Source organism: Corvus cornix, chromosome 7, assembly GCF_000738735.6.
Source record: "Corvus cornix cornix isolate S_Up_H32 chromosome 7, ASM73873v5, whole genome shotgun sequence".
NCBI lineage: Eukaryota > Metazoa > Chordata > Aves > Passeriformes > Corvidae > Corvus > Corvus cornix.
In genome coordinates this window covers 17,743,843-17,769,317 of record NC_046337.1, presented here as the reverse complement: position 1 = coordinate 17,769,317, position 25,475 = coordinate 17,743,843, and the positions used below count along the sequence as shown (strand labels likewise).

The window sequence follows — 25,475 nt, the reverse complement described above, 5'->3', positions numbered from 1 at the left end:
GAGAAACTGTGCTACAGTGGTTTGATGGTGTGTCATAACTGAGTAGGAAAAGGACAGAAGGTCTTGAAGAAGATGAAGTATATGATCCTACAATTCAGTCAGCAGAAATAAGGATATTCTAGAGAAAATTTAGATAAAGTGGGGAGATTCAGTTATTTCTAATCTCCAGTAGATTGACAGCAGTATTTCTAGGTTATGTATCAATTAAGGCAAGGCAGAGTCTGTTTTTGCCTTCAGTGTTGTGAGGGAGCAATATACCCTAAGGTACCTAATGCCTTCTCTAGAAGAACCAAAACCTGTGTTCCAGAAAGAGCTTGGATCGTTTGGCAAACGTGATGACATTTTATGTGGCTTTGTTCACCGTTTTTCTTCTGGAATTATCCAAAACAATGGATATTTCCATGTTTTATCTCATTTCTCAGGTGATAGCCACTGTACTGTCTTATATATTGCCTTGAGGTCATTTCCTCGTTCAGTGTGATCCAGCCTACTTTCCTGTTCTCACAACTTGTAAAAATGGCTACAGCCCAACAGAAGCTGAATAGTCTCTTAAATCTCCTGGCAACACAGCTGGGAGAAGAGATCCAGTCTTTGTAATTCTTGCGTCTGGTATCAGACTACAAGGGAAATAAGAGCACAAAATATGTGTCCAATGGGGAATCCAGCACACAGCTAGTCTTGAGGTACTGTATTTCTGGAGTGATCAAGTATTCTTGAGGGATTCACAGAAAGCAAGTTGGGTTGGAAGGCACCCCAAACTTTTGGTCAGAACATGGCTAATTTTAAATTAGGTCGGATCAGTCAGTCTTGTCCTGTTGAGGTTTGACATTCTCCAGGAATAGAGGTGCCCAGCCTCCCTGGGCAGCCTGTCCCAGGGACCAGCAGTGTTGAGAGTGGTATCTGTACTATGTGCTTTTATTCAGCGTGGCCACCAAACACACATGGTTTTTTCAGTCTATGAATTTGCAATGTGGTGCATTTCACCTTTTATTGTCATAGAGGAACAATAGGCAGCAGGTAATATATGATTTGCAAGGTACAATTTTCGAAAGTACTCTTTTGGCCTGGGGTGAGGAAATGTCTGTGTAACTATCACAGTGCATAGTAGTGAAAATCAGGCACCTCTGCCTCTGAGAGGATCATTTGGTTTGTTCTTTCTGAAATTGAGACTAACAGAAAGGTGGAGAAAAACTGATGCATAAGCAGTAGTTGTTTTCTGAAGGGAAATGACAGTAGTGAAACATATTTATTATACCAAAGAGATTGCCAAGGGAGGACATTGCTTATGAGAGGTTCTTGAAAGCTATAGACATCAAGGAAGCAGATAAATTCTTCAGAGGGGGACATGGGAATGTTAGTAATGGATTCAGAGAATTAATGGGATAATAAAATAATTAAGAAAGGAGAAATTTCACCTGAGGCTGTCAAATTTGACATAACTGATAGGAGATGGAATTTCCTAGGTTATACTTGAAGAAGAATTAATTCAAGAAGTGTCAATTGGCCAATAAATCATTTCAGTTGGAAATGCAGAAGAGGTTTGTAGCTTGCACAAGAAAAATCTGTTTGTTTTTGTATGTGAAAAGATCACTGCGTAGTATGCCAAACTCTGTTTAAACGTTGGCAGACTGGACTCTCTGAACAAAGATTGTTTCATCACTTTAAGCACAGGCATCTTGTGGATTACTGTGCAGTGCGAGTTTTATTTATTTGTATTTCAGTTGTTTTCTCTCTAATTTCATAATGAATTTTCCAAAAGTTTTCTCTTCTTTAATTTGTATTTTATTTTCTCAACTTCATGTTTTTCACAAGCTAAAATCAGCAATAAGGCAAATACTTGGCTAAGAGCTTTGAGTGAGTCTCTCTTATTTCTGGACATCTTTATTGCTACCCCTTTCTTTTCTTCCCCTTCCCCGTTATATTTCTGTCATCCAAAAAAGGAGTTAAACTGGATGGGATATGGGGTGACTCCTGCCCTCTGAGTTTTTAGATGTTTTCTCTCTTCAGAAAGGTTGCAGTTGTTTTCATTTTGTTTCTGCTTTTTCAGATGAGAAGCTACCACAAAACCTATCTGCAACATATTGCTGGTTTTCTGTGGTGTGTGTGTGATATTCTGCAGCAGAAATAATACTATCAACACAATGCTACTTCTTATCAGTGAACTAAGATTTTTGTTATTTCTGCTTCTTGTCTGTGAAGTTTTTCTGCAATTTCTGCTTGTGGTCCCAGACTTGTGACAAGGGTTGAGTTTGCCACTAAAGGGGATCAAATGACTGTTTTGGTTTGGAGGAAAGGTAATTTCCAGGATGTTTTTACTTGATATTTTTACTTATGTCAATTTGTAGTAACTCAGCCTACTGGATTTTGTGGAGTCTGCTGTATTTACAGTTGGTGTCAGTGTTACCAGTAAGTAGCCAACAAGGCCACTGTGGAATGGGAGTCACATTATCAGTCATCTTTTCCCCTGTCTGGACTTGCAGGCAAGGGAAGTACACACAAGTCTGAGCTAGTGTAGGAGGTTGTACGTGTACATAGACAAGAAGAAATTACCTTTATTTATGGGAAGAAATCCTTCTTCTGTTTGGAACTGGCAGGCTGAGCAAAACAGTTGCAGTTCTCCTTCAGTAAATGTGAGATTGATGCCAGTCTTGCCTTTCTCAAACCTTTAAACAGTTATTGCAAGATGAGGCAATGTCTGTTCCACTGGCTGGTTGGCCCTCTTGGACATGGCTTCAGCTGTTTCTTTGAAATTGCTATTAAAAATTTTTGAATTTAAAATGAGGCAGCATTTTAGGAATACTCATTTTTGCAATTGCCCATTGTATTGGTAAGGTAGAACAAGTATTGGTAGCAATTTTGTAGCAATAGTTTACTTTTCATTTCCTTGCTGTGCGGTAGGATTCGTGCTCTTCTGTGGCATTCTCTTCTACTTGAAAAGCTTGACACTAAGTGGATATATATTTTTAAATATAGACAGGAAAGCTATTATTTTTTATTTAGCTTTTACTGTGTAATGGAATTTGTGACAAGGTTATTTGCTTCAATATAATTTTGTGTACTGATTAGTGTTCTTTGGAAAGGGCCTTGAGGCATGTTGCATGAAAGATGCTATATAAGTAGGGAATGGAAGGGTAAACGACCTTCATTTAAATGCAGTCAAGTAATCATTATCAAAGTTTTAAGCAATTTGAACTGCCTAACAGGAGGTATGATGACAATAATTGCCAATGTCCTTAAAGGACAGCTGTACCCATTTGATCACTGCCACATGCTTGAAGTTCATAAAAGGAAAACCACTTTGCACAATCTCTATGTTGTATTTGAAGATAATTATTTTAAAAACAAACAAGCAAACCAACCAGCCAATCAACAAAAAGACCCCAAACAAACAAAAAACCCCCCACCAACCAACAGAAAACACATATTTCAAAATGAATATTTTGAAGGTCTCTGCATGTAACCCAACAGAGGTTTACCGAGTGTAGGTGCCAACACCAGAAGGCATGAGTGAATTATAAAGTCAAAAGAAAAGAAAAAAAAAAAAAAGTTCATTAGTATTTAAATAGGAGTGAAGCAGGCAGTGTATCTCTAAGAAGGAATGGGTTTGCCATGCAAGTTAAAGGAATGCTGTGCTCTGCAACGTTGTTCTGAGCTTAACCTTTAGGTAACTTGGGTCAAGGAAGTGAATTATGCTGAAGGACTGAGGAGAAAAGTATTCATATTTATATTTACATTTACTCTTTTCCATACCCAGAATCATCTTGAAATATACCCCCATATGGACATGCATTATCAGAAATGGATTTTGCCCATTTTCTGAGGTGCATACCGAGGAGCTGGGCCCAGCTTGGGAGCAATAGTTCGTTCCTTAGCGTGGGTCTGTGCCAAGTTAATATTTCCTGTCTTTATCTTAATGTTCTTATGACTGGCCTAGTCCCACCAGTGTTCCACAGGCTAAGAAGAGCTCTGTAACCCTTTTGAGATGGGTATATAAAACACGTAAGGGCTTAGGGAATCTCAAAGTCCAGTCTGCAACTGTCACTATATATTATAATATAAAATGATAAAGCTGTGTCTTAACATGAGCTAATTATTTTTGTCCTTCAGGACTCCAGTTGGCTGTTCAATAATGTTATTGCCCTGGGAGTTACAAATCTTCTAATTTGCAGCATAAAAATATTTATGGCTGTTTTATACTTATTTGTTCTTGTGCCAATGTTGTCTTTTTGACTTCAATAGTTCATCTCCAGTGTATATGCTTTGCTGATTATGTTTTTTCAGAAGAGTCATATTCCTATTCAGTCTTGGCAGGGTAGACCAAGCCAATGCCTTTTATTTTCTGTGAATGCACACTCTTCATTCCCAGTGTCATTCCTACAGCCCTTCCTTGTTTTTTTTCCAGTTTAAATTAATCTTCCCTGAATAAAATCAGAATTAGTGTTCTGGTGACGTTTCGCTGTGAAATGACATTAATACTATCTGGAAAAAAATTTCCTGAATTTATATTCTTCAACTGCATAGCTTGTTTTCATATTTACATCAAATTAGTTGGTGAAAGTACATCTTCCAATCAGTTTATATGTTTCAGATTTTTTTACTTTCTCTCTTCTTTGTGCTTTAGTTTCAACCTGTACCTTTTTCTTTTCACTGTTATTTCATAGTTGATAGTACTACTTTCTCTTCATTACCTCTGTTTACGTGGAACATGGTATTTTACCAGTATGATGTTTTGATTTTTCTTTCTACTGGTGGTGTCTCCTAATTTTATGTCATCTGCAAACTTCCACTGTGTGTTTCTACTTGTTATATTCATACTCAGTAATGAATTCAGGAGAGTTTTGCAAACTGATCTATGAGGAGCTTCATTACCAGGCTTCCTTCAGTTCATTAGATGTCTTTTTAATACTGTCATTATATCCCATTTAGTATTTCCCTAACTAATTTACAGTCCTTCTACTAATTCCTATTTTTCCAGCTGTTAATGCACAAGGTAACATGTATATATATATATATATATATATATATATATGTGCTGATGAGCAGTTAGATGATTCAATAATTTCCTTTGCTTAAAATCAGCCATATTATCAAAGAAATTAGCTTGGCCAAAATTACCTTACATCACCCGTTGTGAGCTTCATCCCATTTTTGTTATATGTATTTAAACCTTGAACTAATAGAAGAATTATTGTCTGGATCAATTTACCTCTTCTGCCTCCTTAAATACCAGTGACTCCCCCTCAATTCCCACCAAGTCCCAATAAAATTGTGGAGATTTAATGAATAATTTCTATGACTGCTCCAGCACACTTCATTTTTTTCCCTCCCATGTTATTATTTTGTCATGACCTGAGTGTTTTAGCCAACTATCCCTTTTTATGTTTTCACAGTCTATAACGTCATCAAACACCCCTTTCTGTCTATTTCTGTTTTTCCTAAAGAGCACATGCATTTTGCTATCTGTGTTCCAGCCCTGCCTGCTCTTTCAATATATTTTGCTTTCCTGCAATAGCTTTATTCATCATGCAGCACTCCAAACTTTCCCATTTTGTTTAAGAACACAAGTAGCAGAGCAACAAACCTTGAAAGTATTTCTTACTGATTGGGCCCAGTTCCCTGATGAGTCTATTCATGAATCATGCCATCTAATTGATGGTTATTTGCATCAAAATTAGTATTTTCTTCTAGATGTCCATTGTATTCTCCCCTCTGTTCTTTAAGCCGTTATTGTGACCCTGTTTTCTTGATTTTTCCCATTCCTTTAAATCAAATCCAGATGTGGAAAATATGTGCCTCTCCCAACAGTCTTCCTTTCTTTTCTAGTTTACCACTAGTATATGCAGAGATGTGTGCTCATTAGTAAAGGGAGAGATCTCAACAGAAATTTAGGGAAACTGTGTAGATGCAAATTGTATTGCAAAAGGTAAAACTCAGAATTTGCCTTTCTGAAAAGTTTTCTCAGGCTTTTTGATGGCTCTTTCTCTGTTTTGGACTTAATTTTTTTATAACTAAAAGAAGTTCCAATGAAGACTTCTGGAAAACTTGGAATATGTCTGACTGTGTTTTAAGTTGACCTACCATGTATCTTACACATGAGAAAATAAATGTCTAATACATAGGAAATTGACATAGATATTTCACTGTCATTACTAAGTAACTTAATCAGTGAAATTCTTTGAAGTTTTGCTATTCCTCTGGAGTCTCCCAGGCTACATCCATATAAGCTAAATGGAGCCAGTGCATGCACTCAAGTGTGGGCTCAAGACCACTAACCTCCATACTGTGCCACATGTCCTCCAGGCTGGAGACTAGGACCTGGCCCACTTTATTTGTTAGTAGCTAAGAAGTTATTTCTGGAGAGAAGTATTTGCCAAGTAAGTTCCTATCTGTATGTCTCACAGGAAATATTTTTGCCCCCACAGCTAGATGTAAGAAATGTCTGTTTTATTCTTAATTAGTAAGAATGACTGATAGTAATCATGGCAGGTGGGAAGGGTTTGGGATGAACCTTTATGTCTGAGCTGTTAAGTTCTCCAGGCTTCAGCCTACTTTGAAATCAATTGCTTTGAGTTACTGTGTAGAATGGGGAGGAGCAAGGAAAGTATTTTTTTCCTGAATTTCTGATAGAGAATCACTGTCCCAGGCTCTGTGTGAGAGCTGGGGTCCTTTAGAACTAGGAATGTTGTTCCTTCATATCTGATGAAAAGACACTGTCCCAGTTTTTGTTCTTTCTGCATGCTCACAACTCTTCTCCACAAATCATTCATACCAAAGTCATCCTCTTTGTACCTTACAGCCTTTACTACAAGAAAAGATGCTGCTGTTCTCTCTGGACCATCAGGATGCCCTCTTCTCTGTCATCTTGAGGTGTAAAACTAGCCTGTTCTAAATGAACAACTTCTGTATGGAGAGGGAGGAAAAAGGAGAATAGTTTTCAGTAGAAAAAAATAAATTTTAGGATGCTTCTTTGAACCAAACAGATTTTACTTGAGCCTCCTGAGATTTTCTTACCACTGTTTGCCAATGAAGCTGTATTTACAAGATTATTATAGCATCAAAACTCAGCTGCATTTAATTCCACTGGATTGCACTTTTGTTACTTTGAGTAGACACTGGTGTGTATATCAGCTCTATAGGGTTCTGAAAGAGATTTAAGAAACAAATATCATAAAACAAACGTCACAGTAAAAATTCAATTATAAGTCAAAATGTCTTGTAGTTTAGATTGAAGAAAAAGGGAAAGCTAACAAAAGAAGAACATATGTATATTTTTAGCTACAAAAGGATTTTATTCATTTTTTTCCATGGCACAGTGCTACATTATCTCATAGAACAGGTGAAAAAAGAAATACTGCAGAGGGTAGCTTGTATGAGGACATTTTTTTTACATATAGCTAATTAACAAAGTTCAGATGCTTACAGTGCTAACACAGTTAATTTTAGTAAGAAAATTGCAGAAAAGCAACAAATAAGTAGAGTAATGATGAAATTCTATGACTCCACTGGGAGTATCTTTTTCAAAGAGAAAATAGCCTAACCCAAAGTTGAAAACTGTAGAAATGGAAAGCAAAATTTTAGAATTACTCTTAAAGTCTGTGCAATGCCATGGCAACTTTCATTCATGCCCAAATAGGTTTGAAGTCTCCTTCACTGAAGATATTCAAGAACTGCCTGAGCACAATCTTATGCCATGTGCTCTGGGATGGCCCTGCTTGAGCAGGGAGGTTGGGCCAGATGATCCACTGTAGTCCCTTCCAACTTGATCCATTCTGTGATCCTTTTTCTTTTGAGTTCCTGTATTGGAGAAGATTCATTTTACAGTGAGAAACTTTCTGCTGTTTTATTTACTAGTTTTGCATCTTCTGATATATTTAGCAACACTGCAAATGGAGGTCAGATAAACACAATTAGAACTTTTTCACCATTCTCTATTATATTAGATGTGATTACAACACAGCTATTATCTTTGCTTCACTGGGAGCTACCTTTGACAATTACCTTGTCCAAAGCTAAAATCCCTGATTTCAAGTTGAGTAACAGTCAGTGTTTACAGTGGGAATCTGGTGATGATCTTGAGGAGAACTGACCATTAGGAACTGCAATTGATCCTTAGTTTATACTTGTCCTGGGAAAGTAACTGCTATATTTCTATTATCATGCTTAGGCATTAGGCATAATTTTGACTTTATAGATGGCACCAAAAATGTTGAACACATAAATAAGCTTCATTTAAATAATCAGTTACTTTGTTGAAGCTGAGAGTATGTCTTTTCCCGGTAGTACATCTGTGCGATAAGAGTGCAAAGAAATCTGAACCTCAATTTCCATGTTGGCAAAATCCTTTCAAAGACTCAATTGTAGTATGAGTAAGGTAAGCAGTGCTTTGAATTGATGTAGTATTTCTCACTAGTGAGGTGAAAGTGAAATTAAACATGGTATTTTTCCTGTGTAAATTTCCTAATACTACAGTTATAAGTCAGATATCATGAATCAGCAGACAAATAAGTCTGTAGAGTTCCTATGCATGAAACAAGTTATCTTATTTAGCCACATGTTGAGACTAACTCAATTTCTTCCTTGCATGTGATGTTTTAGCTAAGCAGTAACTTAATTTGAATACACAAAGTAGTAAAGTTCTATCTCTTGGAATCAATTTTACAGAGACATTTAGTCAATGCTGTTTGGAAAGAATAAGTTCAATATATGCTGTCATACATTAATAACATCTAAGTTATTTTCTGGACCAAATGCAGTGAAGCGTTAGTGTATGTTTCTTTTCCTGAAGTATTTGTGAACATTTTCTTTTGGACTATATGATCATTTTTGTGATATGCTGGCTAGTGCATGGATGGCTTTTATGTGTGAGTGGCTACGTTTTATATTACTTAGAATAAACAAGGTTACATCTTAATAATGCTTTAATAGGGGTTGCATTGATTATGTGTCACTCCTGTTAGTTCATAGGAGTTTCTATTAAGCATTTACCTGGGTGCATTTTCTGTGATTATGGCAAGCTTTCAATGGTTGGACCTCACTCATTGTCTGTATTTAGCATTATCTCCTTTTTTATCTTTATACATCTGTGTGTATGAAGTGTTTTTTCTCATGGAAGTTTACAACAGTGATAGGAATATTGCATTTAAAAAATGGAAGGAAATTTGTGCCCTGTTACAGATCATAGTAATAGATATGCATGCCTGTTTATTTGAGAGAATATTTTTTTTCTTAGGCATCCATAGTCATTTCAAACACAGCATGCAGTGCATCAGTTCTATCAGATACTGTGTGTAATGTGTTCACATAAGCCTCTCAAGGCACAAATTTTCAATGTACAGGAGCTGGTTTATATCCTAGGCTTTCTAAACACTGTACTAACTATACAGACTGTATCAATCTGATAGTTTGGGGCCAGAATTATAAAACATAGAAGTGCAGGGCTGTGTGAAAGGTGAGATCTTTGTATTTGAATTTTACTTGAATTGATCCATAAAGTTATTTTTAGAAGTTACGTTCTCATAACATCTACATAATCTGTTTTACTCTAATCTGATTTTTCCAAGCTTTTTAAGCAGTGCTGAAAATTACTTTAGGGAATAGATTTGCTTTCAAACTGAGTTTTCAGAATAAAGTTCGGGTCATTGTGTTCCTTAAGAGATTGGCTGAATGCCACTAATAGTATGTTGTGACTGTTTTTAAACCTGACAGTTGGCTACAATACACTTGAGTAACTTCCAGTTTTATTGTCAAGCCAAGGTATGATTTCAGGAGAGATGGTATCTGGCATCCACAGAAGATATTATCATCAGTTAGAAATAAGATGCACTTCATCATTTTTTGCAGCTTTACTCATTATGTTGTGCCCTGCATTTGAATTAAGTTTGTAAAAAAAAAAAAAATTGTTTTAAAATGTAGGTTTGCAGTTTAGTAGCCTTTGAGGTGTGACATGGATATCAATAAATAAACCAAGCATGGAGCACATTTAGTATCCCAGTTTAGGAGGTGCTTTAAGAATTTTTTTCAGATTAAAATAATTATAATTCAGAATTAGTCTCATTGAGCTGAGAAAAAACAGATTTGTAGACATAGACAATATCCTTTATTAGACTAGTGGCTATGGATGGACCTGCTGAAGTGTTTGCTTGACATCTTGTTTATAAAAAGCATACTCATTTCTACCATTACTTTTGTGTAATATGGATGGAGTCAAAATGAGATTCTGCACCAGCACATTCCTGGTTGCTGAGAGATGCTAAGTGAAGAACACTACCAACAGCGAAAGCGTCACTTCCAAATCTATTTTTTTAAACACCTCTAGAGAATCATGCCGCTGCACAGACAAGAAGCCTTTGAGATCGCACCTTCTCAGGCAGTTCTGTTTCTTCCCAGTTCATGTTATATTAACAGAATTAATGGGACAACTTTTTTATGATGCCTTACTTCCCAAATGTTAACCCTTGCTTAACTGTGGGCAGTTGATATTCTTTTTTCCTCTTGTTTTTTTTAGGTTTTGATTAATTTGCCATTTCAAATTACAGAAGTCAACAATGCTTAAAGCATATGCATTTTTGTTTTTTCTCCTACAAAATTTCGTTATTAGAGAATAAGATGTTATAATGGTGAATCAACACAGATGCATGCGAATAGCAAACCTGGTTCTCCCTGACATGTCCATTCATTTAAAGAAAATATTGCTGAAAGACAATTGGGTCGTTGGGTGTAATAGTAGTAAACTACCATGCTGTAGCTGTGTTTATAATCTTGTGAAATTTGATCTGTACCATAGAGGTCTTCAAAACATTAAACATTTGTGAACCAATTTATTCAAGCTCATGAATATCAAAAATCAAGAGACTTAAAGCTATTAAAGAGAGCAAAAGATGCAGATTTAGATCCATAATGAGGTTTTGAAAATCACTAGTTTGTGTCCTGAGGTCACATGTGTGATCTTGAGTCTTCAGGAGCTGTGAGCCAGTCATTGCATGGAGGGATGGAAGGTGCATATCTATATATAGATAGAGATATCAGACCTGATGATTTACCAAATGAGATCTTTTATTCTAAAGGCCAGCCAACCTCCTGATGCCTGCCTGCAGCTGGAGTTAAGGGGGAGAAGCAGAGTGCTGGGGCTGGTCACCTCCATGGCTGAGTTTGATTCTGCCCAACTTGGGACATTGACGCTGCCAGGACCTGAAAGACTGCAGGCTGAGGGGGGTGATGTCTTGGTGACAGGGGCAGTGTGGCTGACTGAAAAATTATGTGAAATAATATGCAAGTCTGACTTGATATTCTGGCAGAGTGGAACTTGTTGGGGTGCAGTTTCTGACGTGAAGTGAGTTAATGGTGGAGCTGGGGTGTTTGTGCAGAAATCCAGATATGTCTCTGCAAGCCCATCTCTGGCTACCATGTGCAGCAGGAACAGCAAAGATGGTCATGCCACCCATGTAACAGAAATACATTAAAATTTATAGTATTTATTTGTAAACTCACAGATCATGTGCCATACTGTGTAAAGTGTGATTTTTCTTCTTTTTTTCTTTTTTTTTTTCCTTCTGGTTTAATGTTCAGAGTTAGTGTCATCCTAATTAGTTTCCACTGACAGAATAAATATTGTTCCATCTGTGCACTATTACAGTCAGCGACTGAAGGTTTGAAACACTTGAACAGTGGATGTCAAGTAGTCTGTAAAGGGACTGGAAAGCAACTCATTTTTGGATTATTTTGCATATATCACCATTCAGAAGGAGGTTATGGGAGCAATTCTCATCTGTACTGCTATCATCCCAAAATTATGCCAAAATTTTGTTCCCTTTTTTCAACAGAATTTACTTGATAATGATCATGAATAATAAAATTAAAGGATTTCATGCATTATGACAACAAAAAGCCTTTTTCTTTTTTTTTTTTTTGCAAGTTTTCAAATGTGTTTTAAAAGGGAAACATTTATTACCAAATGCTGAGAGTGGGCCAGATGAACTGATATCCTTATTTATTAGACATTCCTGAGACAAGAGGCAGAGCAACTTGTCAGGAATCTCCTTTCCTTTTCCTGTGCACTTTACCATGTAAAAGGAAATGCACCTTTGTAAAAGGTAACTCTATTTAAGCCTTATTCCTGGAAATTTCTTTGGCTGTGATTAAAGCAGAATTAAAAAGCAAGCGAACACTCTATTTAGAGTTCATTTTGGTGTTGTGGAGGGCTTTCAAAAAACTAGTCAGGCAGGAGAAACAGGCACATAGACTTCTCTGTAAGACATATAGCTGGCTTCTGGCTTCAAGTCTGTCTGACATTGAAAATATTTCTTGTGAGTAATAATCCTTTACTTAATGTGATGGAATTTTTCCAGTTCAACTTCTTGTAGCTTGATTAAACAAATTAATTTTTACATAATTGGAAATCAGTGCAGCTCTTCATGAAGTTGTTGCTTGGTATTTGTAAAATAGTCTTAAAAGAACATTGACATCTCAACTCTCTGAAAAGATCCCAGGCAGCGTCCTTAGGAAATGCTATAGACTCTATAAATCCGATTACCAAAATTCTTTCTTAGCTGAAGCAGAACAATATGTGATGCTATCTATGAAATGTATAGCTAATACCCCCAAGTATCCAAAAATACTCAGTATCTGCATATTATAATAATGACTAAATCTGCCCAATCCCTTTAGATATCTTTTTTTGGTTTTAATTCTCAGCAACATTAGGGGTAAATGTAAATATTTCATTAGCAATTCTATAATAAGAAACTTTAATTTGTGTAAGATTGTTATAGTTAAAGAGTGTACATTCTGCTTTAGATAGTAATTGACTGCCAACATGATTTTCAAACCTATAGAAACCTGTGCAGAGTTCCTGGGGTGTATTTGGGTTTTCTTTGTTTAATTTCTGGATTTGGGGGAGTTGTTGTTGTTGTTGTGTTTGGAGTTTGAGAGGGTTCTTTTGGTTTGGTTGGTTGGGTTTTCCTATACATTAAAGTTATGACATGTAAATAAAAAAAGGTGCTCTTTCTCTTCTGTGGTTCTTAACATTGAGAAATTGTACATTTCACTTTGAATATCTTGGGTTTGCTCTGATAAAAAGTAAAACTTTTGTATACATAGAGGAGGAAAAGCAGCATTTACTGGGAATTTAACAATTCAACCTTCTTTACTTGAAGCTTGTGTTATTTCTTTTATAAACTTTGCTATACAGATTCAATTCTATAGCAACTTTAAAAAACTAGAACTTGTAAAAAAATGGCCTTAGAGAAATGTTATTCTACATCATGTTTAAATAATTAGACTACTGTCTTACTGAAAGATGTGTTCTTTGGATTTTAAAAGAGCTAAAACCATGATTATTGGCACAATTAGGAAATTACATTGTGTCATTGATTGATAGGTAGTTGCATGAAAATGAACTGAAAGGCTTGTAGAAATAAATGTGTATTCTACTACTGCTTAGACAAACACTCTTGTGTTTACCTGAGTTATAGGAGAGTTATGGAGCTGAGCAGAGGCACCTTTCCTTTCCATGTTTAGTTTGTTCATGTCACTGTTTTGTTTTGTCACTGTTTTTTGTGCAGTCATAAACAGAACAGGCTCACACTGCAAGAGAGAGCAATTTAAAAATTGCACAATTTCACTACTGTTTTTACATCATCTTTACACCAGAAACAAACAAGTGAACAAATGGAAACCCATCAAAATTAAATATGTGCTGAAAGGTCATGCTGTCCTTTAATGTTGACTGGCAAGGACGCCTTATTTATTTAAGCTTTTTTAAAACCAATTTCTGTAACCAGCTATGCTGAAGAGATGCTCATCTCTAAGAAATAATTTAAAGGTTATAATTGGAGAAAGGCCTTTTTATTATTCTTAAACCATTTTGTTCATTCTCCCCCCATCCTTTTTTCCCCCATTTATTATCTTTTCCCTAAAGGCCTCCTCCTACACATTGAAGTCCACAGTGAAACTCACTAGTGGGGTTGAAGCAGAGAAACCACTGCAGGACTCCCTATTTCAAAGCTGAACCAATATTCACCATTGACACATTCATTCATCTGTGCAGGGTCATTGGAAATCCTCTTTCTCTAGTTTTGCCTTCCCTTCAGGGAGCAATGCTTAAAAGAGCAAACCCCTGGTGTGAAGAGATAGAAGAATTCTCAGCGTGGCCAGTGGTGCCAGGAATCGAATTAAAGTTGTCCATTTGCAGATGACTGTATACTCAGCTCCCAGCATATTCAGCTGTGGGGCTTGATGCTGACGTTTTATTTGAAATGTTGATGGTGGCACTTGGTTGTATTAAAAAAAAAAAATTGGGGGCAAAAAGTATTTTCTCAAAAAAAAGAGGAAAAACGCTGAATTTCAAAATGTCCATGGTTCCTGCTGTTCCTTTTAGGTCTAGAGGTTGTTAAGGATCACATGCCAAAGAGGTAAATAATTACAGAATTTACTTCTTTGGGTAATTTAACACTTGTCACTTATTCTGCTATTGTTGACATCTCTATTTTGGCATAAATCAGATTTTGACATTACTAAACCTGCAGTTTCGTTTTTCTTCACACACGTTATCTCTTCCATGTGAAAGGCACTGGGGAGACGCAGGCTGCCATGAAATCTGAAATGCCTGCAGTCAACACGAGGAGCGCCTCTTTATTTCAGTTTCATTTCCTGTTAATAGAGATGAACTTGGTGCACATTTGGACACATTTAGAAATTGTCAAACAGAGATTCTGTAAGAGGAGTTCTAAGAATTTAAAGAAGTCTCTGTCAGTTTGGAGGATGAAAGGATAAGCACAGTTAACCATTTGGTCACCTGCCCAAATGCCTATCCCAGCAAACATAGTCCCCGCATGTGTGGGCGGCAGAGGAGTTGTCGCGGTATATCCCTGTCCTTCGTGACTGCTAGAAGGTTTAATTCTTGTGACTAATTTCAAAGAAATCTGAGGCAAAGGGTATTTCTGTGAATAACGGTGGCACGATCTGCCACCAACATAAATCGCAGTTTCTTCAAGGAGCATCAGGAAAGGAAGGTGGAAGAAAGAGTTGCAGGCTACAAATTACACCACTGCCTAATTATGCAGCTTTATTCGTATGACTAACGAGATACCCACATGCATGTTAGCAGCACAGAGGCCTAAATTACAGACATTCATAGCAACTTGAAGAAGGGAGCGGGAACTGTTCAAACAATTTAAATTCTCTGTCATAGCAACTTGTGACTTTAGATAGAGCTATCCCAGAAATACAGATTAAATTTTCCTTTTCAACTAAATCACACAGGTGGTATCTTTATGCAGTGCATATAAAAGCAAGCTCATTGTTCATCCTGTAACCAGCACTTCTATACCCAAGTATGCGAGGTGTTATAAAGAGGTAACATTACAGTGAGATATTTTAATCTAGTTGAATGACCTTACACAAGGGGAAGCGTTTTTCCAAGAGGGGCAGCCCAGTAATGAGGGTGAGGTGTGTCCTAAAACGCCCCAGAGCTCATTCTAGCTTATCAACTACTGCTACAGTTCCTAATTTGTGGGCCACTTGTGCTTTTTCTGGGCAGTCTATCATTTAAAGTGCTGTGAGAGACAGTTTAATCATTTTAAGAGTATGCTGTGTAACTGATCTTAGAAGTGCCCGGTACTCACCAGAGATTTATTGAAAAAACATTTGTACCATGACTGTCTTTCCTTTGAAAATAGTCAAAATATTAAAAAAAGCAGTCATGCTCAGCAGCAGTTTTCATTGATGCATTTAGAGCGTTTCTCCTCTTTAGCAATCCAGACCTTTTTTAAGAAATGTCATTGCTGATTATCCTCAATTCAAAATGGCCCATCAAACCTACCTTGGTGCAACCTTACCTCTTAAATATCAACCCATGCCCCATAACCATTTGTTATCAAGTACATTTTAGTTCAGTCATGGCAAACTCAGTTTAATACATAGAATGAAAAAAATGGATAGGACTCAAGGCAATTTTTATTAAATCAAATATAGGATATTTATTTGAAATGTTTTGGATGCATTCTTGAAAAGGTGACACAAGATCTTTGCATAGTAGATATGCAATGCTTAGATAATTATGTGCCTAATGAAAACCATGAGAAGCAAAAAAAAAAAAAAAAACAAAGTCCAAACAGCTAACAAAAAAATGAAGTGAAGCCATGGGCAAATTCAAGTCTTCCTTAACCTTAGCTTTGTACTTAGCAAATACTTGAGTATAAAGGTTCTGCCTCATTTTCCTGTCTTTTGTGGACTGAAGTTTCTAAAGTTCTCATAAAAATGATTTTCTTGTTCCTACTGTCTACTTGACACTTTATTCTCAATATTAGCTATATCTTCAGAGCAGCTAACCCCACATACTGGTGTAGTGGGTTAGGTATTCACTTGCCACTTAGCACGTGCACTGACATAGGCTGAGATGGGATTTCTCCACACGAATTTCATAAGCCATTGGGAGTGAGTGTGTTGAATGGCTGTGCTGTGTCTGCAGTTAAATTCCTGAAGCGAGTGGCAATCACCCAACCTGGCCTTCAGTACATGGAGAAACCAGAAACATGCTTGATAGGTGGTAGGAACAGGATGCTGCTTTGTTCACTTGAAAAACCTTTGCTGTCCTATTTTCTGACCACCCTTTAGCACTGCTACTCTTGATTTGGCACAGCTTTAAGTTTGAGATAGAGGACAGTGCAGAAATGCATGTAAAGGAATGGGGAAGGGGAGAAGGAGGTCATGTATGTCAGATACAGGAAGAAAGATGCATCTGAAAGATCTGTGGCTGCTGGAGATCTCCTGTCTTGTTGCCAGTGAATGAACTCTTAGCATTGCTTGACTGTAAAGGGAATTAACTGATTTTTTTTTTTTTTTTTTTTTTACATTTTTTGTTAAATAAAACTGTACCATTCTCTAAGCAGAAATAATATTGCAGTATACTATAGTGCAGCAGAAAGGTTGCTGAAAAAAGGGTCACTTATAATTTCTCAAAAGGTTATGTATTCAGGATTGCAGTTGATACAGTCTGTACCGGGATAGTCCAAAACATGGGGGTTCTTTTCTGTTTCTGTGATTTTTCTGTGTGTTAATTCCAGACTAGACATTGAGCCATCATGAGAGATAAGCATCATCTTTGCTCTGGGAGGGGAAATAAATATATGTGTACATTTATACATATGTACACATGGAAAGAGGGAGATTCTCTGAATCAAAGCTTTATAATTCATCTCTTTAAAAATCCACATAAAATACAAATACAGAATCAAAACTGTAATAGTGAGGAACATATTTCCCATCTCATGCTGCAGGGCATAAGCTAATCTGCTGCTGAGATCAGGCAGGAACTCCCCTTCAACCCTGTGTTGTTTTTCATTACACAACTGGCTGTTTGCATTATGTTTTTTATTAGAACTTGATTGTTTAATGACAAAGATAGAGAGTTATGCTAAAATAAATAGAAAGCTCTATAGTGGAGAAGGAGAAAATAGACTCAATGAAAAATAAAGTAAAAGACAAGGACTGCTAGATTCTGCTGCACTCACCCCAGTCCCTCCAAAGCCTGCGAATGTTTTCCTCACTTACGCATGCATTTGCTTTATTCACCCACATCCTCCGGAAAAACCTACAGCTGTATTTTATAGGACCTGGTGGTGTTCCTTTTGCCTTGTTCATTTTATAAGGAGATATTTCCATACACAATTTCAGTTAGGGAAATTGTGTACTAGACTGCTCTGCCTTTAAAGAAAGAGCTACTAGGCAAGTCTGTGTGTTTAAACTAGTCCAAAATGCAGGGAATATTGTCTACCTTAAGATAAAGGATTGCAGTTCTGTTGGACAAATGTTCTCATCTGCTGCAACTCATCTATTACGTAGCTTTTGTAAATGTGTCATAATAGAACAGCAGCCTTGGCAGTCTGCAGAGTTGGTTTATGTGCAGTTGTTTGGACAAGTGATTACTTATATTGGAAAAATTGAGTTTATTTTTGGGGTTTTTTTTGGGGGGGGGGTGTTCCTTTGAAAAAGCCAGCAAAAAAAGCCCATGCAGGACACGAAGTGAAACTATTTCATATGGTATTTCATTCAAGCTGCTTTCTACTCCACAAAAAAACCCCCCATAGAATTATAGAATGGTTTGGGTTGCAAGGGACCTTAAAAATCACCTAGTTCCAACTTCTCTGTGATGGACATGCCATGCCCTTCCACTAGACCACATTGCCCAAAGTGCGTCCAACCTGGCCTTGAAAACCTCCAGGGCTGGGGCATCCACAGATTCTTTGAGTAACCTGTTCTAGTGCCTCACCAACCATCGCAGTAAAGAATGTCTTCCTAATACCTAATCTAAACCTGCCCTCTTTCACTTTTAAAGCTGTTCCCCCTTGTCCTGTCACTACATGCCCTAGTAAAAAGTGCCTCTCCAGCTCTCTTGTAGTCCCCCTTTACATACTGGAAAATTGCCATAAAGAGAGAGAGAAAAGAGAACACAGAAATCTGAGGTGTTCTGTACTCAAAGGTACCCTACTATTGTTTATGGTACCTTTTGCTGAAGGGTAAATGGTGGTTGATGCTGAGTCCTAGTTGGGAGAAGGTGAGCTACAATATTGTAATTTAATTGGTGGAGAAGAAAGTGTCTATGATACTGTAGAAGGTGCAATAAATTCGACGTGGAGTCCAGTTTCTGCTATTTATGCTGTCTTTTGGTGGAGTTGTCCTGAGAAAAGCCACTCCAGGGCTCAACTGTTTTGATGACAGCAAACATTCCCACTTGAGCTGTCATCTCCTGCTTGGCCCTGTGGAGAGTCCTCAACCTCTACACCATGGCAGCTCTGGTTGATGGCAGCACCTTAACTTGAATATGGGTGTTAAGGTTCTTCTCACGGTCCTTTTTATAGGATGCTGCTGCTCTTTCTAACCAATTCAGTGTTTTGGGGCAAGTTCTGCCTGGAGTTTAACCTGCCCCTGTAGCTTCACCACCTTCTTTGACTTCCTACGCTTTTGCAGTTTCTTATGCTAGTCCATACTCACGGATATATGACACGCCATCTCAGGGTAGCAGCCTGGAGTAGTTTAAAATTTGATAGGTCCTAGTTCTTCAATGGAAACTCCTCTAAAAATCAGATCAGACTTTTGTGATCAGGCTAAGCAGGCCTAGAGATATCAGAAGGAAAAGTCTCAATTTCTGTTGAAAGTCAGGCATTGTTTGGGGTCAGCATCTTAGGTGAGCAGACTGGTGTTTTGTAGACTTGATAAAATACAGAGGATCAGAGGCAGAAAAGTGATGCTCTAACTTGTTGTTTTTGTGGTAGTGCTAGGCTACAGAACACACTGAACGTTCCCCCCGCTTTAATTTTGTGTTAGGAGTAAGAAAGGATGGTAACCAAGCTCTATAATGATGCCTAAAATAACTCCTGTGGATGCTTCATTTCTGTCAACCCCAGTTTTAAACTATAAAAAAAATCGTAATATATGATATTGAAGGACTTACTGATGAACAATTGATGCTTTAGAGCATCTGCGCTTAGTAAAATCAACAGTACAAAATGCATATTATGCATCTTGGACCATCGGGTTGTCACTCACAAATGATGTGAAGTTTAATGCATTATTCACAAGTACAAGAGGAGGCAGTCCAAAGCAGTTGTGGAGTCTCTTATTTTATTTTATCGTAGTTTATGTTATGTTATTTTGCAGAGCAGAAGCTAAGTATGTGACTTAAAGGTGCAGAGTTTGGAATTGCATGATAGGATAAGCAGCAGCCGCACTAAAAATGTTGGATCTAAGTAAAATTCAGTTCCAGCTTAAGAAACTGGAAGATATTTTGATCTTAAAGCTACAAAGACCCATCTGGGAATGAGTTCTGGGTGTGGGGTTGTGTTGGGATTTTTTTCCTTTTTCCACTTTGTAGTGCAAAGAAGCACATACCACAAAATCAAATTAAACTGGCATTAATTTGGTAGTCTCAGTTCTTATTGTCCTATTGATTCAGAAGGCAGATAGAGAGGCTTAGAGGCTGCATTTAGGGCTGCTGAAGTTTGGGGCTAGGGTATACAAAAGATGCAGTGAGAGCACTCATTCAGTAAGGAACTCTTCTTGACATCTTAACATGGAATTCTGATATAAAAATCTTGCTCCAAGAGCACTGGTCTTCATCATTTTGTTGGTGGTTTCATTATTGATTACTCATGTTTATGAACTTCTTTCCAGAGTCTTGGCCACCAACACAAACCTTGTCCAGCAGAACCTCTAGTAAGCAAAATAACATTTGCATCCCTATGTATTTCTCCTAGTGGGAGAGAAAAAGGTTGTCTCGGTCATTTCTTATTGATAACTTTAAATATTATGTCAAGCTGAAATCAATCGTATGAGAGAACAGAAGGTATTCCTCAAGATTCACTCTGGATATTTAATTAGCTAGAGTTTATACATGCACTTTATTTTCTTTTTTGCCACTTTCAGCATTTGTTAGGTCGTAGTATTGATGCGACTAGTGCGGCAAGGTGTACATCTAGTTAAATTGAACCTTCTATCGATGAAAACTTAGCTTTTGTGGCTGGCTGTCTTTTATGAATAATATATGTCACAATATTACATTTTCAGAGCTGTGGTGTTCTTTGCGTTAAGAATTTGGGTTTTTTGGTACTAAGTAGGCATTAGGAGTCGATAGTATGTGAAACATGTAGGAGAAACAGCATTAGCTATATATGTACGTGTGTGTAAATCTATACCTTTATTAGACATCCATAAGTTTATTTTGAACCCAAGCAATTTGCTGTTTTTTCTCAAGCATTTTCAGCTGTTACTGTGGAAGGAGAACTGACAAGTGTTTCTTCAAGTATCTCTTGTTATTGGCCATTTTTGTTCATTATTATTCAGCTGGTGACAACAACATTTATTATTTGTATAATAAGGACTGGAATTCTTAAGAGATGGAAGAGCAGTCAAACAAAGCTAGGTGGAATTAACTTTATGCATGCTTTGTAGTTGATACTGGACTCGCAGAACTCTGTACATTCCCTAAATACTCTCTGATTAAGTATCATTTATAAACCTAATCCAGCCTCGCACAGTCTTTTAAGCAGTTCTAAAATTTTCTCTGGAAATATTGAACCCCGAGTATTTTCAAATATATTTTTAGGGGGAAGGAAGTCTATATTGCAGTAAATATCTATCATCACAGCTACCAATTCCTTGAGCTTAATTATGACACTATTAAATGTGAAAATCTATTCAGTGCTAGGAACACTTTTCACATTACATTCACGCTAAAGATTGGCTGTTAAGAGCTCATTACTGGTAGTTTTCTAAAGAGCGGTTTATTAAACACTGTTACCTAATAAGCATCTTTGGTGGTGCAAATTGCTGAAAACAGTAATGAGTCTGATTAGACTTCATTTCAATTACGACAGCTTGTCTAGCAAAAAAAAAAAAAGAAAAAAGAGAAAAAAAGGAGAAAGAAATCTCTCCTTGATGCTTTGGAATCTGGCTACAAGGCATTAGATGGTTTAAAAGGAAAATGCCACCTCTGTGTTTCCTTTCCACAGTTCAGTAATGAATAGAGAGCTGTCCAAGTAGCCATCCAATTTAACACATTGGAAAACTAGATGGGCAGCGTTGGAAGCACAATCCTGTTTGCTTAAAAATTCTACAAAGGCTTTTCAGTTAGTATATCTAAATAGGGTCATATTTAGGTTTCCTCTACTTCCCTTGTGTAATAATATAAAACTGTAAGAAAAGAGAAAATTAAAATGATTCACTCCTACCTGCTTTGCAGAGGTTATGCATTCCTCTGATTAGTGTAATGCACCTTTCAGTTGTTATCTGTAAATCTTTTACAGATCTGTAAATCTTTTACATGCAATCACAGAACTCTCACAGCATTTACAATACCTCATAATTCAATCTGATCTTTCTTTTAACTTTAAAAATTATTTTTCTGGAGTAAAAGCAACTTTTAATAAATGTTTACTCCTGATATCAAATACTTCAGTGAATATCTGTTTGTTTGTGAACTTAATTCTTGATGCTAAGTGTGTTTAATTACATTAATGCTAAGCACTCTTTAAGTCATTCCTGTATGTTACTTCCACATTCTGGATGAAAAAAGAGGTGTTAATAGAAAAAAATAATTTAAGCTTATAGTTGCTGAATACTTAGTGAGATTCTAATGTTCCTGTTGATAGTGTATAGCATTTTTAATACTAAATCCAAGTGGATGCACTCTTCTAATATTATTTAATACAAAATTAGATGGAGACTTTTCTAACTAAAACCTTGTAATAAATTATGCCTGGAGAAATGGCAGAAGGGGGATGCACAGGGAAGGATGCAGGGCTGCTGAAAGCAATTTGTTGGACTGGAGTCTCAGAATGTGGCTGAAATGAGACACTGTCCAGTCAGTTTACAGCGAATTTTAGGAAGGTTCACATTCAATAAAGTTTGAATGCCACCTAATTAGACATAGGAAATTAATCAGAAGCTGAGGTAGTGCAGTGAATATCAGAACTCTCTATCAAGATTTTAATGAAATATTTTCTTTGGTGAATTTTTATTAAACACATGCCCCAAACCCCAAATACCGGTGAATAAAATATAATGTGTGTAATTAACACATTTTAATGTGGCACATTTATCTCCTTTACAATAAATTGTAAACTTCAGTAGTTCTTCTGACTTCAAACCAGAGAAGTGATGGAAGAGTCAGGCCCATGAACCTGGGGTCTAAGTATCTTGTATTGGCCCCAAAATCCCTTTTTGGCTCCTTTTTGTGATGTTACCTTTCTACCTTGTCTTTGAAATTCTTACAGTTAGCTGTTATATATTATATATATTCTGTGAGAGAAAGGGCTTTCATCAGTGTGCATCATCAAACATCAAGTAAAATAGTGGGGGGGTGGGGGGTAGTTGGGTTTTTTTTCAGCAGCATACAAACACAAGTGCTATTATTCTGCTATACAAATGTGTGCCTGTAGTGTGCTTTGAGATGCTAATCAGTGGAGCTTGACTTCTGTACCCTGAAGCAAATTTTAAAAGTATTTCATCATTAGGTGGCTACATATGCAATAAGACTATGGACAAAATTACAGAAAAATAACACAGATTATTGTTGTTTAAGCTATCAACTGTACTCAGCTAGTTATTGATATGATCATTGCATGGTTTAGATTTATGTTGTATCTTGAAGGCTGTTTACAGCAATGGCTAAATTTGTGTGATAGCTGCAAAAGACTGGGACATTTTATCAGCTGGGCTCTATAATTTCTTTCTGTTTTTAAAACCAGCATGTATTTCTTTTTCTGCCTGTGCACCCTCTCAATGACATACCGTGTGTCTTAGGACATGGCTCAACTTTTCCTGTTGCAGGATGAACTTTGCTTTATTTTTTGAGAAAGGAGAACCAATATCCAATATGATGAATTAGTTTCTTTTCCTTACCAGTCTCTCCAGGAATATGGAAAAAATATCAGCATACACAGAGTTCAATTTCTCAGTTGAGACATTCTCTCTCTGGAGCCTGTGTGTCTAAAATATATAAATGGAGAGAGAAAGAGAGAAGGAGAGAGAGAGATTTCTATATTTGTCTATAGAAAATTCCCTGTTCCTCCACTCCTTGTCCCCCAGATAATTTGTCAAGTTAACCGAACGATCTATATAGTTCCTTTCAAATGCTCAGGAAATAATACAGCAAGTCCAAAACCAAGAGCATGCAAAAAACCGGCTATATTCAATTTTTCAGTAGTTAATTCAGATACATTTTATTGAGTGAGTGAGAAAGAATCTTTGGAATTTGTGAAATACAGTAATTGAAAGGTTTAAGTGGGGGAAAGATTTATCTCAGCTTAGTTTTTTAGGATGTCAGTTCTTTGGTTGTGCTTCTGCTTTTAATCTTGTTTCTCTGCTTTGGGGGGAGCAGGAAGGAAAGGAAGGGTCAGCTGCTCGCGCAGCCGAGCCGGGGAAGGAGCTGTGCCGGAGCTCTGTTTTCCCTAAGAGCGTGATTAGTACAGTTCTGAGGACTGCACTTAGGTGTTCCCTACCTTGGGGAGGAAATCTCGGGTTCCATGTGGTAACATCATGCCTTCTTACAACAATGTGATCTCCCATGTTGTAATACATTATTGTCTGTCTGGGTTTTTTTTAATGGAGACACCAAATCAGTGTACAGGTTGATAATACAATCCTTTTGCACAGAATATTCTCTTTGGAAAGGCTGTGTGTGCCAGCAGTAGCTGCTCTGATGCGTATAGTAGAGAGAAATGTGTGTGGTGTGGGTCTGGTATGATGGGAAAAAGGGAGAGAGTGGATGAGCTCTGCTAAGAGCTCCCTGCTCTTAATCCTGGGCCATGTCAGGAGCATTCTAAAGCAGTTTATCTTCATATGTCGTCTTGTATATAAGAAACAACACTAAACCCACCAAAACTCATTTCATATGTAGCATTTTCCACAGCCTTCAGATCAAAGTTATTTTCTTCAGACTGGACTAAATTATACACAGGTCCCAGGAGTGAAGGACACTGAATTAATGCACTATGTCAACCAGTCCTAGTTATAGAATATTTTTACTGAAGTGTGAGACGCAACATCTCTTTACTATTTCATTAAAAATTAATGTGCAGATTGCCAAAAAGCATAAATAACATAAACAATTTTTGTGAAAGCTTTGTATACTGTGGATATGTTAAGGATATTTTTTTCTTGAGTATCAGATTACTTCTATATATACGTTTAATCAGTATTTGTTCTCATTTAGCTAATTAGCAGAGGTACTCTAATCTGAGCAAAACAACTGCTCATACCTATCCTATTAGGGTAAGTTTTGAAATAAGTGCTTTAAAAGGAAAGCAGTATTCCTGGTTACAAGCTGGAGCACTATGTTACTGGCCCATATAAATTTGCTTTTTCACTTTTGTTAGTTGAATGTAATGGGTCAAACCTGACTACAATTATTTGAAACTTATTGAAATTGAGCTTTGCCTTCATATTTTTAAATCAAATAGAGCTGGCTAGATGAATCTCTGGAATTAATCTTTTGTTTCTATACATAAAGCTATGAAATTCATACCTACTTTTTTTAGGTATGATGAGTGAAAAATATATTAAAATTATATGATAGTGGAATTTATACAGAGTGCTGCTGCTGTTAATTAAAAGGAAATATATTTGAAATAACTCTTGCTGTGTAACTTGGTCTTGTGTTATAAAGCAAGGTGATTTCCTAACATTTTGGAACACTTCAGCATCAGTTAAATCTCTTTATTGTGCACCCACTTTGTTCAAATAAAGTATGTCCCTGCATGGCAGTTTTAACCCCATTTATCCTCATGCACAAGTGCTCACCTGTTATTTACTCACATAAGAGAAGGTCGATACTGCAGAACAAGGGGAGTGCTCTGTTGTGACATAAAACATACATATTCATTAGCTCTGCTGTCCCTTTGGACACGTGTGGTATGTCCTGATGATCTTCATTTGGCAAAACGAAGTGAGCTTAAGAAGGAAATTGTCTTAATGGATTTACA

At 36.9% G+C, this 25,475-nt stretch overlaps 1 protein-coding gene and 1 long non-coding RNA gene across 7 annotated transcripts in view; one reads left to right on the top strand and one right to left on the bottom strand.

Moving 5' to 3' along the window:
* Positions 1–25,475, top strand: part of FIGN (fidgetin, microtubule severing factor) — a 106,228-nt gene that overhangs the window by 62,992 nt on the left and 17,761 nt on the right. The window lies entirely within an intron of this gene.
* Positions 7,755–25,475, bottom strand: part of LOC109145693 — a 30,497-nt gene continuing 12,776 nt past the window's right edge. For 2 of the 3 annotated variants that reach the window (XR_005602354.1, XR_005602355.1), the window contains exons 2-3: positions 13,459–13,581; positions 7,755–7,794 (exon numbers count right to left, since the gene is read on the bottom strand). This is a non-coding gene — a long non-coding RNA (uncharacterized LOC109145693). Of the gene's footprint in view, positions 7,795–13,458; positions 13,582–23,394; positions 23,482–25,293; positions 25,343–25,475 lie in introns of those variants that run through there. The other variant, XR_002047329.2, reaches the window with a different exon arrangement.